Raw genomic sequence first — 15,556 nt, forward strand, 5'->3', positions numbered from 1 at the left:
GGATGACCAATTGAAGATGCTAGTTGGATGGCAACATCAAAGTTAAATAAATATCAAGTGAATCCTGAAGACTTGATGGAAAGAGTCTAATGCAAGAGCATCAAATGAGATAAATTACCTTTGACTTGGTCTAAATTATTTACTAAAGAGGGTTGGACCTCTTAAATGTTCTTATTTATTATTTGTTTGTAAAAGTTATTGGAGTGCATATATTAGGAGTGAAGTGATAGAGTTTGTTAGCCTAGGTGTGTGTTAGGCCAATTAAATAGGGATTAGGTTGTTTGAGAAATTTGAATTTAGAGAGGAGCATTAAAAAAGAGAAAAATTCATTTTTTTGGGAGACGCTGAATGTAGATCAGGTTAGTAAGGGCCAGAACAATTTTTTGTGTAGTGATTTTTCTTTTCATAATTGATTCAGTGGAGTTTCATGGTGTATTTGTCATCATCTTATTTCAAGAAATTGTTTTCTTTAATTGATGAAAATTCATTATGTTGTAGTTTAATGGTGGAATCCTGTACATTAATATCCAGAGTATTGTGTATCATTGAGAATTTTGCATCCAAACAAGATAGATCTATAAATCTAATCAATGTTGTGAGTATTTTATCCTATTTGCATGTTTTCTCAATGATAGATCTAAAGAATCCTCGAATTTCCATGTCTTTTCTTTCTTGAAATCGTCCCGAGAAAGGAAAACCTTCAGTCACAGAAGGGTCGCACCGTGGGTCGCATTTGAAACAGAAAGGTCGCGCTAGAATCAAAAGGGTCGTGCAACAGATAGAAGGGTCGCGCCTGTAGCAGAAGGGTTGTGCCATAATCAAAAGGGTCGCACCTGCCGCAGAAGGGTCACGCCAGACTACAGAAAGGTCGTGCCAGCTTGCAGAAAGGTCGTGCCAGCTTATAGAAAGGTCGCGCTAGCCCACAAAAGGGTCGCGTCGATTCATAATTGTGTTTTTCATCAAATTTTAGGAGTCCATTTCGAACTTTGATTGCTGGGTCAAGTAGCCCTTTGTGTCTACTTTCTGTTGAGTCATCAACCTCGACAAAATACCGAGGGAAAGGACTCCAAAATTTGAATTTTCCAACCTCACTTAGAAGCACTGTGTCTGGTTAAGTAGTTTTTGGAGACAAAAAGATTTGGGAATAGAGCATTGGCAGTTCAGCATGCCATCAAATGGATATATTTTTAATAATTTTGGCACATGGTTTTAAGTTATGAAGTTGTCATGGGTAACATTATGGTTATTTTCCAAATATAATTAATGTATACATATTTTATTGTTTGTATTGTTTTATGTATAATGGCTATTTGGTTATGATGTGGATGTAAGGTGCGAGGGAGGCATAAGGAATGATATGAAGTTAAATTGGAAGCTATTAGGTGATTGCATGAGCCATCTAGATTCATAATCCATGTGGGTTCAATGTGGATAAAGTTTTTTAAATGATGATTTTTTTTCCTTTATTTATCAAGTTTATATTTTGTATTTCCAGATTCACCTTATAAACATTTTATTTTGAATTTTTTTTTTTCGTTTTTACATATTACATGTCACCTAATAATAATAATAATAATAATTTTTTATTAAAAAAACTTAATAACTAATCCCAATTTATTATTATTATTATAACGTTTATTGAAAAAACAATAGGTAACTAATACTTGAATTCCAGCCTATAAAAGAAGAGGAAATGCTTAAAGGCGAATGAGGAGGAGAAGGGATAAGAAGCATAGTAATATCTAGAAGCTAGTTTGCTTGTTGCTACCGCGTTTCATTCAATATTTCGCTTTCCATTCAATATTTTACTACGGCACGCAAGAGCATTTACTTATAGCAAGATGCGTTTTAAGGGTGTAATGAATGCAAAGGTTTGGAGCTTCTTTTTAGTTTTTAGTTTTAAATTGCTTTTATTTTATTAGCGGTTTGTTATGTAGTGTATTAATATTTTTATTAATATTTTTTATTTTTTTTAATAAGTGGAAAAATTTATCATAATTCAGTTGTCAAATTAGCAGTGAAGATAATTATCTTTGGCTACTATCCGTCAATGCAGGTTGACTCATCACTGTTATTCAAGAAAAACCACGCCATCTAGAATAACTCGTTGGTAGTCTGTAAGGGGACAGACTTTCGCTCCTGCCAAATGCCTCTGGGTTTTGGCCTGGAGTATGCCCTAAAACTGCTTCTACTTGACTAAAAGCTCATCTTCCTTAAACGTAATGAAACAAATTCTCTTAAAATTATTATATAACATATAAATCATTTAAAAAACCTTTAATTTTGTTTTTTTTTGTTTTTTGTTTTCAATCTAATAAGATTAATACATTATTTAGCATTAATGTACATTATCTTTATTAATTTCAATTCGGTTATTTCATATTTTCAGTATTTTTTAATTTATTTTAGTTACGCAGTCTTTTTCATTTTCTATGATTTCTTTTCGTTCTTTTTGTTTAATATCCTCAATTAGTGTTGGATCTATTCAAAATAAGTGATGACTTATGAGAATAGGTCACATCCTATGTGAATAGGTTGGGTTGGGCTCGCACAATAAATTTGCAAGAGAAAAAGGGTTATGGCAATAGCAATCGTCTTTCTTATAGCCACAACAAACTCATGTACATGTATTTTTCCAAAGAGACAAGAAGGTAGAAAAAAAGGAGGGATAAGGAATAAAATAATATTTTACATAAATTTAAATTAAATAAGATTAATGATTAGTTATTTTTAATATTATTTAAAATAAAACTATTTTTATTTTTAAATAAGATTTAAAATTGGTTTTGATTGGCCAAGAGAATAGGTTAATGACCCAAGGCCTATATACATCTCATAAAAATGAAATTCTACCCGTTTACAACCATAAATAGGTCATTTTAGGTGTTGTGTTTTCTTTAAATCATGATAATAAATCAATCCAATTTTGGAAATAGTAGCCAATGATGATCATCATCACTATCATTAACTTGAATTATGATAGGTTTTACCACTTTAAAAAAAACCATACACTTTAAATAAAACAATATTCTAATTTCATTATAATTTATTTGAATTTCAAATAGCCATAAACTAAAGTGAAATGATATTTTATATTTATTATGATTCATGTTACAAAATTCAAGTTGATAAATTTAAATTATGATAGAAAGTTTTATTAATAGAAAATATTAATACATTGGCACTCAATTTTAAAATATCTATTACAATACTAACCTTCCTCATGCCTTAAACTATCAAAACTATGGTAATCTTGGAGCATTTCCATTATTTCTTTTTGAGTATAGAAATAAGATTAATAAGGAATCTAAGTAATATTTACATTTTTAAAAGTTTGACAAACCAATTATGGTGTCAATACACCACCATCATCATCATTGTCAGCGTCACTATCGTTGTTGTCACTAATCGTCGTCGTCATTTTTGTTATCATCATCATCATCATTATCGCCATCATGATGGATCATCAATTTCATCATCGTCATTGTCATCCTCATCATTGTTGTCGTTGTCATCGTCGTCATAATCATCATCATCATAATGGTCATCGTCATCATTAACATATCATCATCATCATCATCATCGTCACCATTGTCGTCGTCGTCATCATCATCATCATCATTGTCATCATCATCATTTTCATCAATATTAATATCATTGTCATCATCATCGTCATTGTCATTGTTATCGTCATCGTCATCGTCATCATCATCCTCATCCTCATTCTTGTCGTTGTCATCATCGTTATCATCATCATCGCCATTGTCACTGTCATTGTCATTGATGAAATAATAAACAATTAAACAAAGATGGAAAAATGCAAGTTTAAAGGAAGGAACAATTACTAGAAATCACATTAAACACAACTAATGGAATTTTATGATCTAGGTGGATAACAATTACCATAGTTAATAATTATTTTTATATATCAATGTTTTAAAATCATGGACGATGCATGATAATAAATAAACTAAATCATAATATCAAAGTGAGAATCTAATCATAACATGATTTCAATTTTACCATCTTAATTATGATATCACCAATGGTATTGTAATTTATTATATTTACCCATGGTATCATAATTTATTATATTTTCCCAAGATATTAACCCATGGATTTTGTAAACCATGGTATTTACCCATGGTATTTTAAATGTAATGAGAGACATGGCTCTCTCTACATAGATACATCCAGACATAAATGGATTTCCTCGACATCTCCTCACTTGGTGCAATATACCAATATGCTGTCAAAATAGAGTAGAAATTTAAACAGAAGAAGCGAGACTTTGGATCTACGAATCCTTCACAATAGAAGTAGGGCAAGGGCATCCCCAATCAACAAATAAATAATGGTAATGGAAAGTCAAAGAAAAACACTGGGAAGTAGTCACATAGGATCCACAAAAGTTCCTAACACAACATTAATGAATGTCACTTAAAATAATATTTCTTGGCAGATCTTAAAGAGAAACAAATAGACTCCAACTCTGATTTTGATTTTGAACAAGATAAAAGAAAGCCGATCATTGATTCATAACCAGATTTTACCATAACAACTAGGACGATTCAACCAGAAAAGTTAGAAGAGTGTGAGGAGGGGGAGTGCCTCTTCCATTCATCGATGTGGGTGACGAGGGCCTCACTACATTTCATCATTGACAGTGGGATCCAGAAGAACCTAATATCAGCTGAGGTCATCAAGAGATTGAAGTTGCCAATAGTTCCACACCCCCAACCATACACCATTGGTTGATTGAGCCATGGAAGAGACATTTGTGTCGACTGACAATGTCATTTTTCCTACAACGTCAAACCCTTCAAAAACGAGGTACTGTGTGACGTTGTCCCACTTGAAGTTTGTGATGTTATTTTAGGACAACCTTACATGTGGAAATGTTATGCTGTTTATGAGTCTCGACCCCGTAGTTTCATCATTTTTACTCTAGGGGATCAATTCTACAAGATACTAGAGGTAGTTCCAACTACTTCTATTTCATTAATCTCAACAAAATAATGCAAGAAGGTAGTCTCTCATACTTCCAAACTTGTCATTTCCACAATTCAGTCTGAAGGTGAACCACATGTCACTGCAACCACCACAACTTCAGTACAAGCTCTCTATATATAACACAAATAGGTGGACAAGCTTGTATAAGGGTCTAGAGATATATTCACCTCACCTACAAAGGCATCTCTACATCCACTTGCACTAGATGACATGATTTCATATGTTCAGTGTGGCTACAACAATTTATCTCTTTACAACTCCATTAAGTATTTTCAAACAGGTTCACGGTTCCAATCAACAATCCCCATGGATGTCACATTTCAGACTACATCTTCACCAACAAAGTCCTTCCCTCGATCAACATTTTTTTAAAACGATTTCGACACTTCCAACCACAGGTCCATGGTGCCCTACCAACAACCAATGCAAAATATAAAAAATGACATGACCAACATCAAGTTCTGTTTAAGTTTCAGGGTACAACTAATGGGATTATGAACACCAAGATGAAGGGTACTCACCAACAGAACATGCAACTTTGTGAAGTGGTTAAAGTAGAAAAACTTCTTCCCTAAGGCAAGTGGTTCACTAGGAACCAAGTTCAGCAGAAATTTCCTCATTTGATGAGGGAACTTTACGCAATGGGGACCATTACTTCCTAAGGGGGGAGGATTGATCCAGGTGGATAATAATTAACATAATTAACAATTATTTTTATATATAAATGTTTTAAAACCATGGATGATGCATGATAATAAATAAAATAAATCATAATATTAAAATGAGAATATAATCACACGATGATTTCAATTTTACCATCGTAAGTATGATTCTCACCCATGGTATTTACACATAGATTTTGTAAACCATGGTATTGTAATTTATTATATTTATCCATGGTATTGTAATTTATTATATTTTCCCATGGTATTCACCCATGTATTTTGTAAACCATAATATTTTCCCATGGTATTTTGTAAACCGTGGTATTTGAAATGTAATGAGAGGCTGGCTCTCAGTGAAATAAAAATTATAAATATGAGACTTCACCATGGAGTAAAGAAAGCTTTTTGTCCTAATGTAGTCTTATGCTATATTTCACATTCAATAAAAATAGTTTCGTTCTTTTTATGTTGTTTTCTTATGAAATATTTCTCTTACACAATGTGTCATATTATTAGCTATTTTTACATGGTGATATATTCATTTTTCATCCATTAAGTTTCATTTCTTCAATAACTTGGATTGTACCAACATTAATGCATCAAGTCTCATGAGAACTCTATAGTTAAGTATTGTGATGGGTGACCTGTTGGGGAATTTTTTGTTCTTATTATTTTTTTCGCTTTTTTTGGTTTCATTCCTTAGACTATCTAGATCATTTTAATAAACATGTTACAATTCCAAAAATTAGCTAGGTAATTAAGTATTTAACAAAGGTTTTAGATATATTCATATAAAAAATTATTTTCTATTGTTTTTGTGTTTATTTTCAATTTATTTGGAAGATTTGTAGACATTTTATGTTTCATATCATTATACTCAAATGACAATGAGATAATAATGACAAAATGTCATTCTATGCTTCTTCATCATTATCATAATCATCATCATCATCATCATCATCATCATCATCATCATCATAAAAATATAATAATGACAAAATGACCACCATCATCATCATCATCATCATGACAAAAATATAATAATGACAAAATGACATTCTATGCATCATCATCATCATTATCATCAAAAGATAATAATGACAAAATGACATTTTATTCATCATTGTCATTATCATAAAAAATATCCAAAATGAAGCCTTAAGCTATTCAACAAATATGGAAAAATAGAGGTTTAAAGGAATGAATAAACTAATAGTAATCATCATCATCATCATCATCAAATGACAAAATTACAATGACATTCATCATTAAAAAAAAAGATTAAACAATAAAATCATCATAAAAATATACAAAATGAAGCCTTAAGCTATTCAACAAATATGAAAAAATAGAGGTTTAAAGGAATGAATAAACTAATCATCATCATCATCAAATGACAAAATGACAATGACATTCATCATTAAAAAAAGATTAAACAATAATGAAAAAAACAAAATATTAAACAATAATGAAAAAAAGAAAAGATTAAACAATTAACAATTGAACAAAGATGAAAAAATACTGGTTTAAAGGAAGGAATAATAAAAAATAGTGGTTTAAAGGAAGGAATAATCAAATCATAATTAACATAATAATGACAGTCTATGTTGCATCATCATCATCATCATTAGATAATGCCAGTCTTTTTCTTCTTCCAAAATAACAATGACATTCATCATACAAATAAATTAAACAATAATGAATTCTTCTTCTTCTTCCAAAATGACAATGACATTCATCATAAAAAAATTAAACAATATGAATTCTTCTTCTTCTTCTGTTGCATCATCATCATCATTAGATAATGACAATCTTCTTCTTCTTCTTCTTCCAAAATGACAATGACATTCATCTTAAAAAAATTAAACAATAGTGACCACTTCTTCTTCTTCATTAGATAATGATAGTCGTTGTGGTGGTCTTCTTCTTCTTCCAAAATAACAATGGCATTCATCATAAAAAAAATAAAACAATAATGACTTCTTCTTCTTCTTCCTCCCCTTCCTCCAAAATGACAATGACATTCATCATAAAAAATTGAACAATAATGACTCCTCCTCCTTTGATGAAAAATTAGCCATTAAAAAATAATAATAAAAAATAGTGGTTTAAAGGAAGGAATAATCAAATCATCATCATCATCATTGTCGTCGTCGTCGTCGTCGTCCTCCCCCCTACTCCGACTCCGACTCCCAAAAAAAATTAATCATTAAAAAAAAATAATAAAAAATAGTGGTTTAAAAGAAAGAATAATCAAATCATAATAAACCTAATAATGACCATATATATTACATCATCATCCTTAGATAATAATACCAAATTAATCATTTAAAAATAATAATAAAAAATAGTAGTTTAAAAGAAAGAATAATCAAATCATAATAAACCTGATAATAGCCCTATATATTACATCATCATCCTTAGATAATAATACCAATATCACATTCTATTATTCTTTTTCATCATTAAAAAATAAAACAATAAACAATAAAACAAAAATGAAAAATAAAGATTTAAAGAGAAAGAATAATTAAATTGTAATCTCCCCCAACACACAATTAATTAAATTTCTTCTTTGTCATCATTAAAAAAATAAAATAATAAGCAATTAAATAAAACTGTTGTTACCGTCGTCATCATCATGGGAAAAAACAAAAATAAAACAATAACAACAATGAACAATACAAGTTTAAATGAATGTAATTTGAATAAAATATAACACACTTCCACAATATAACCTTATAATTAAGTATTAAACAAATGTTTTTCATATATTCATATGAAAAATTATTTATTAGTGATTTTGTATTTAGTTTTCAATTTATTTAAAAAGATTCTTAGTCATTATATAGTGTATTAAATTATTCACAAATATCATCATCCCAAAAGGGACAATGATGAAATATTAAGCCATTAAACAAAGATTAAAAAATAGAAGTTTAAAGGAAGGAATAGTAATCACAACAAACACAACAATTAATGATTTTTTTCTTCATCATTATCAAAAACTAAATAAGAATTAAATATAAGTAATTAAACAAATTCGTCATTGTCATTATTATTAAAAACTAAATAAGGATTAAATCATATGTAATTAAACAAAGTCGTTATCATTATTATTGTCATCATTATAATTGACCATTATTTTTAAAAGCAAAAATAAAACAACAAACAATAATGAAATAATATAAACTATAAACTAAAAGGAAAAAATAAATAGTATTTATACTAATATAACTAATGAAATTTAAATGCTAATGTAATTTTCCTTATCTAAATTCAATTCCCGTAAGTGAATAATGAATATTAAAAATTTACATATATTTATAATTAAATAGTAATCACACTAAATATAACTAATGAAATTTGAACATAATATATTACAATTCAAAAACTTAATTATATAATTAAGTATTAAACAAAAAATTTTAGATGTATTCTTATTCAAAATTTTGTTTATTAATTTTATATTTAAGTTAAACATTATTTAATAACATTTGAAGTAGTATAGAAGGTAATTAGTTAAGGATTCCATTTTTATATAATTTGATACTTAAAATATTTTGAAATAATAATTAGTTGATAATTCCATTTTTACATAATGTGATAGGTAAATTATTCTAAAATAATAATGATTATTAATTTATAAATTTAAGTATTAGTTAATATTAAATTTTGTACTAACAACTTAGATTAGTATTTGAAATGTGTTGACATTATGTTACTGGAAGAGTTGTTTTTTTTTTTTCCTTTTAAATTTATGATATTGTTTTTATGATGGAACATTTTTATAATCTTAACATGTTATTAAAAACTCTCAATTATTTGTTTTCCACTATGAATATGTGAATGAAAATTAACAAAATAAAGGTTGTGATATTTATATTTAAAAAAATATTTTTTATTAATTATTTTGTATATGAATATGAGAAAGTTATTTTATAAATATATTTTGTAGTTAATTTTTATTATAAAATTGTCTACAATTATAACATCAAGAAAAATATTAATAAAATGTGGAAAATCTATTTTCATTTTGAAAATAATTATAAATTAATGGATTTCCAATTGAGAAGATTGGGGATGCAATATCTCTAGATATTTATAGATATTTATAGAAGAATATTGAAAATCCCAAAAATGTTTTATAATTTATAATCTTAAAATTTAAAGCAATATGCTTATCCTATTCTCATAAATTGTTGTTGTTTCCTCCATTGACAAATGGCTATAATTAGGTACCTAATGGACAAACATAAGATGCTCGAAGGGGCTAGATCTAATTGTGAAAATTGAGGATTTTCATTGGGTAAGGTTCAATTCTTATGGGGTCACTTACCCTGAAAACCATGGGGACACCTTGAGGTAGTTGTCGAACGTGTGGTTTCACCCAAAGAGATTATATTAATGTTTCCTTGACTTGTGCACATATATGTGGATCAAATCCCACCTCAATGTCCTCCTTTCTAAAAATTATCCAGTATCGTTAGTGCAATTGGATTTTGAGTGTTTTATTCTATAAGGTGACCAAACTTCGAAACTTATGCCAACCGAGAGGAGACACCAAAAAAAATCTAGTCATGTTAAATATTGGTGTGGCCTATTCCTAGGTAGTTTTAATAACTTAGATGCCCATGGGTCACAATTTCTTAGACAAGAGGCTAGTTTGGTGAGTTAGGGACACGTTGGCAAACAAATAAAATCAACGCATAAACATAAGACAAATCACATGAAAGATAAGAGACTTCCTAACATTGCTTCAAACTCTAGTGAAAGTTTAGATAAATCAATGGGGAGTAGAGGTCATTTACATAATGTTGATACAATTAAAAAAAATATCATGTCTAAGTTTGAGGAGAAATTGTGGTGCAAAAAGGAAATACAAGATAAGAGAAAATTAACATATTATGAATGAGTCATTCACCCAAATCAAAAGTACCTTTTAAGCATGGGGATTGTGCAAAGAGCATGGAGGGTCATTTGTTGAAGATCGATTGAGAGAAAATATTATGTGTTCTTTCTTTTTCTTTTTTTGCAGTGATATATTACCCCAAGTTACCATGTTGATTGGTGCCATGGATTGTTTCCCTCTTTGCTGGTTTAACCATGTAACATACTAGTGCATTGATCTTTGATCTATTTGTGTAAAGGGTTGCTTAATGTGTTCGATCTGTATTAAAATTCCATGTTTTGTTGAACATTTGATAACCGAGGTGCCATTTAAATTTCCTATGCTCCACTACATCATTCTAGGATTAAACATATTAAGGTTCATCAACACTATATTCGACCATTGAATGAAAATCATATTATTAAATTGGAATATTGTCATTCTATATATTAGATTGCTAACACCTTCACCAAACCCTATGATAGAAGCAAAATTATTGAATTTTATAATTTTCTTGGCATGAAGGAACTTGCAATTAAAGGCAACGACTTGTATATTCTCTTATCCCATGCCAATTCAATCTTAAGGAGGGATGTTTCCAATATGTATACTTAATGTCGCCTTCACTCGATGCATACTAGTTTCATTAATGCAGGCCTCCAGTTGTTTCCTTTAATATCGTGGTTAAAGGTGACCTCAATGGTCCCTCATTATTATGGTTATTAATAGGTGGAAATGTAAACCATAATTAACGTAGTAGTTGGGTTAGAATTAACCACTACTTAAGAGCTCTTGTACTCCATTGTACACATGATACCAAATATCATTTTATCGAGCAGAGAGGCTCACTCTACAATCCAGTACGACAGGATGTGTAATTCCGTCCATGCTCAACTTGGAGTTGACACATGTCCATTAAAAAGTACTTTAAATGAAAAACATTGTCATATATAGTAAAAACATAAAAGATTATACATATTTGGTTAGTTTTAATTAAAAGCATTAATAATCACATTCTCATTGTGCTCACTTGGTTTGTTGATATTTCACTTTCACTCTTCGAGTAATAAATAAAATATTTAGATGTTTATGTTAAATAATATAATTTTATATAACTTTACAAAGATAAATAATTAAAAAAAAACGTCTATTTCTCTTATAAAAATTTCAATATAGAACTTAAATAAATTGTTTGAATAATCCATATTAACTAATGTGCGTTTTCAATATGATCTCTCTATATATAGACATAAAGTTTATATATATATATATATATATATATATATATATATATAGATATATATATATATATATATCTATATATATATATATATATATATATATATATATATATATATATATAATGTGTGTATGTGTGTGTGTGTGTTAATGCTTACCTTAGTAAAATATACCAATGTCGAAAGAAAAATGTAATTAAAGGTAAAATAATTTAGCTACTTCTTAATAAGAGGAAAATTGTAATTCATTAAATTTTTAATATAAAATATTAATAATAAAAATTATTCAAAAATACAATTTAAACAATGAAAAATTACACATGATATATATAGAGAGAGACAAAATAATACATCTATCTTAATCACAGATTTATTAAGCACTAAAAGGGATTAAATATCTTGACGTGTAATTTTTTTTTCAAGTTTTGCAATCTAAAAAGAGATTTGCATATAATGAGATTTGATCCCTCTCGATTCTTAGTAGATTCATGATTAAGATGGATTTTGATCTGTAAATTTTCATGGATATTCCATGGGACAGTTCGTCATAACAGATCTAATAATATTATATTAAAAATCTAAGATTCTACACTATTACAATTTTATTAAATTTTAAGATCTGTAGATTTAACTGTAATTAGTGCATGCATGCGAATGGAAATTATATAGAAAAATAGAGAATTAAAAATAAGCTCACACACACACATAAGACACAATATATGCTCTCTGGGAAACCCTTTTGGGAGAAAACCCAGCTGGAAGGTGAGGTCGCTCCGCTCGCTTTCTTTCTCTAGAAATATGGTTGCAAGTACAAAGAAGTAATGATTGTGGCCCGTGGGATGCTACAATGCACAAATAATCTTTGTGTGCTCTACATCCTATCTCTCCTAGCTATCTATTCTCAACGATGGAACACAATGCTCTCGAAAGAATGGAAATGCCCCTTCCTCCAAGTGGCCCGGTTATAACCCAACCCAATAGCCTACTAATGGTTAATTTTGACTATGTCAACTCTTAACTAGAGTTACAATATACAATATTATAGAGTCTTTTACATCATAATTATGTGGCTATCCCATTTTCCATGAATAATGGGGGCTAACGTGACATCCTCCCGAACTATAGGTGTGAAAACAGGAAAGTCAACTTCTGAGTGGCATACTTTTTGCATACAAACTCCGATTGACGCACTTCTTGCACTGTGGAAAGATATCTATGTGTAGAATAGAATTAAATGGTGTTTTGCTACAGAGATAAAGTTTTACCCCCAAAAACTTTGTTTTATGCCACAAAATTCTCCAGGAAGGTTTCAGACCTCGTTTTGCCAAACTGGGCCCCGCCAAGAAAAACGGTCCTGTGAGCTGATTGCTACACCTTTTCCACTCCAAATGTAGTGAGATAGATGAAAAAAAATATAATTATTCAATCTGGGTTACATATCCCCATTTTGGGAGGCTTTTGGTCCCCAAAATATTCTACTAAATGAGGTGAGGAAATTTTTCCTCCACCTTCTCTTTGGTGTACCATTTAGCTTTGCCTAGAAGTTATCCCTTCAATCCAATTTGCCAAAGGTCAAGCTGTCCCTGCCTTGTAGTTCTGAATCTCTTCTACAAAATTATATCTTTTGTCAACTCCACCTGAGCATTTGATGCCAAATCCTCCATAGAAGGTAGGACCTATTCCTCTCCCTGATTTAACATGGAAGGTTCATAGAGTTTCAAATTCTCTACATTCACAACTGAGTAAATGCGCATATATGGTGGTAAATTGAGTCGATAGGTATTATCACCCAACTTTTCTAGTATCTAAAAGGGACCATACCTCAGAGCCTTTATTTTCTTACCAGGCCCTTGCAACCTCTCCTTGTTCAACTGTAACCATACTCTGTCTCCCACCTTGAATGACTTCTCTGTTATGTGTTGATCACGCATGGCCTTATACTTCTCCTATGACTTCTGTAGTGTTTCTTTTACCTGCAGATAGATTTGCCTGATCTTCTCTATAAATTTTTTAGCCCTCATGGAATCTCCTGTAAGATCTTCCCTCACTCCTCCTTGTTTCCCATATGTAATATCCAAAGGTGAAGGTGGAAAATATCCAAAACAAGTCTCAAATGGGGACTTTCCTGTAGAAGTGTGGACTGCTCTATTGTAAGAATGTTGTATATATACTAGATTTTCATCCCAGGTCTTCAGATGCTTCTGGTTGTATCCCCTCAGAAGCTGCACCAAAGTCCTATTGACTACTTCTATCTGCCCATCTGTCTGTGGATGAAATGTTGTAGATCTCTTCAAATTTGAGCCCATATTCTCCCACAATGTAGTCTAGAATGCACTAATAAATCTTGTATCCTTGCCTGAAATGATGCTCCCTGGTATCCCAAAGTGCACCCAAACCTATCTAAAGAACAAGTTGGTTGATTCTTACCCGTTGATGGTATTTTTATAGGGCGCACATCTTACTGAACCTGTCAACTACCAAAAATAGGTATTCATGTCCCTTCTTGGTTGTTGGTAAAACTCCTGCAAATTCCATGTAAATTCTTTCCCATGGATGAGTAGGTACAGGTAAGGGATGATAGAGACCCTGTTTCCTGTTTCTAGGCTTACTGGTACAACAAAGCATGCATCCTCTTATGAACCTAGCTACTTTCTCTTACATCTTGGGCCAATATACATACCTCTGCAAGTTAGCCACGATCTTCCATACACCAAAGTGCCTTGCAACCTTGGAGGTGTGAGCCTCTTTGATCAGTTGCAATCACTCACCTTTAAGAACACATAGCTTATCCAGATTGTAAAGTAACCTATCCTGGAGATGGTAGTTAACCGTGATACCACCATTGTGCACATGAATCTGACTCTGTAACTGCTGATACACTTCCTTGAAGTCCTCATCTTCTAAATATGCCTCTCTATATGAATCATGGGTGAATGGCTCTATGTGCATAAGAGTCCCCAAAGCTATGATATTTGATGTGGGTGGCCTTGAAAGCATGTCGACCAACTTGTTTGTGCTTCCCTTATTATACTTGATCATAAAATGAAACTGCTATAAAAACCCCATCCACTTGTAATGCTTGGTCTCCTGTAGCTTACTTTGGGTTTGCAAGTACTGTAAAGACTAGTGATCTGTGTGGAGTATTGTCTCCTTTCCTATCAGATAGTGCTTCCACTTCTTCAAAGATTTCACCATGGCATAAAGATCCTTGTCATAGATAGGGTAGTTAAGGACTGCCTCATGATATACTCTAGAATGGTAGCATACATGCCTTCCTCCATGCATCAAGAAAACTCCCATAACATACCCACTTACATCTGTCTCCACTTTAAAGGGTCGATGTAAGTTTGGTAATGTAAAAAATGGTGCTTGGTTGATCTTCTTCTTTAGCTCTTCGAAATCCCTTTGCTGACATTTTCTACAATGGAAGCTCTTGCCACTTACTGTTATGGAGTGGAACGGTGCTGCTACTGTTAAAAATGAGGATATGAAATTCCTCAGGTACTCTGTTGCCCCAATGAAACTCCTAACCTCAGAAACATTAGTAAGAACCGACCATTTCATGATGGTCTCTATCTTGGAAGGATCTATCTTTAGCTCTCCTCCACTAATCACATACCCCAGATACACCAAAGACTGTTGCGCAAATTCACACTTCTTGATATTTGCTAGAAGTTGGTGCTTCTTCAATGTTTCCAACATTTGCATCAAATGTGAAATATGCTCCTCCTAGGTAGCACTATATATTG

The sequence above is a fragment of the Pinus tabuliformis genome, chromosome 3_1 (genome assembly GCF_031772625.1).
Source record: "Pinus tabuliformis cultivar Carrire ecotype Pingquan chromosome 3_1, CPIR1, whole genome shotgun sequence".
Lineage (NCBI taxonomy): Eukaryota > Viridiplantae > Streptophyta > Pinopsida > Pinales > Pinaceae > Pinus > Pinus tabuliformis.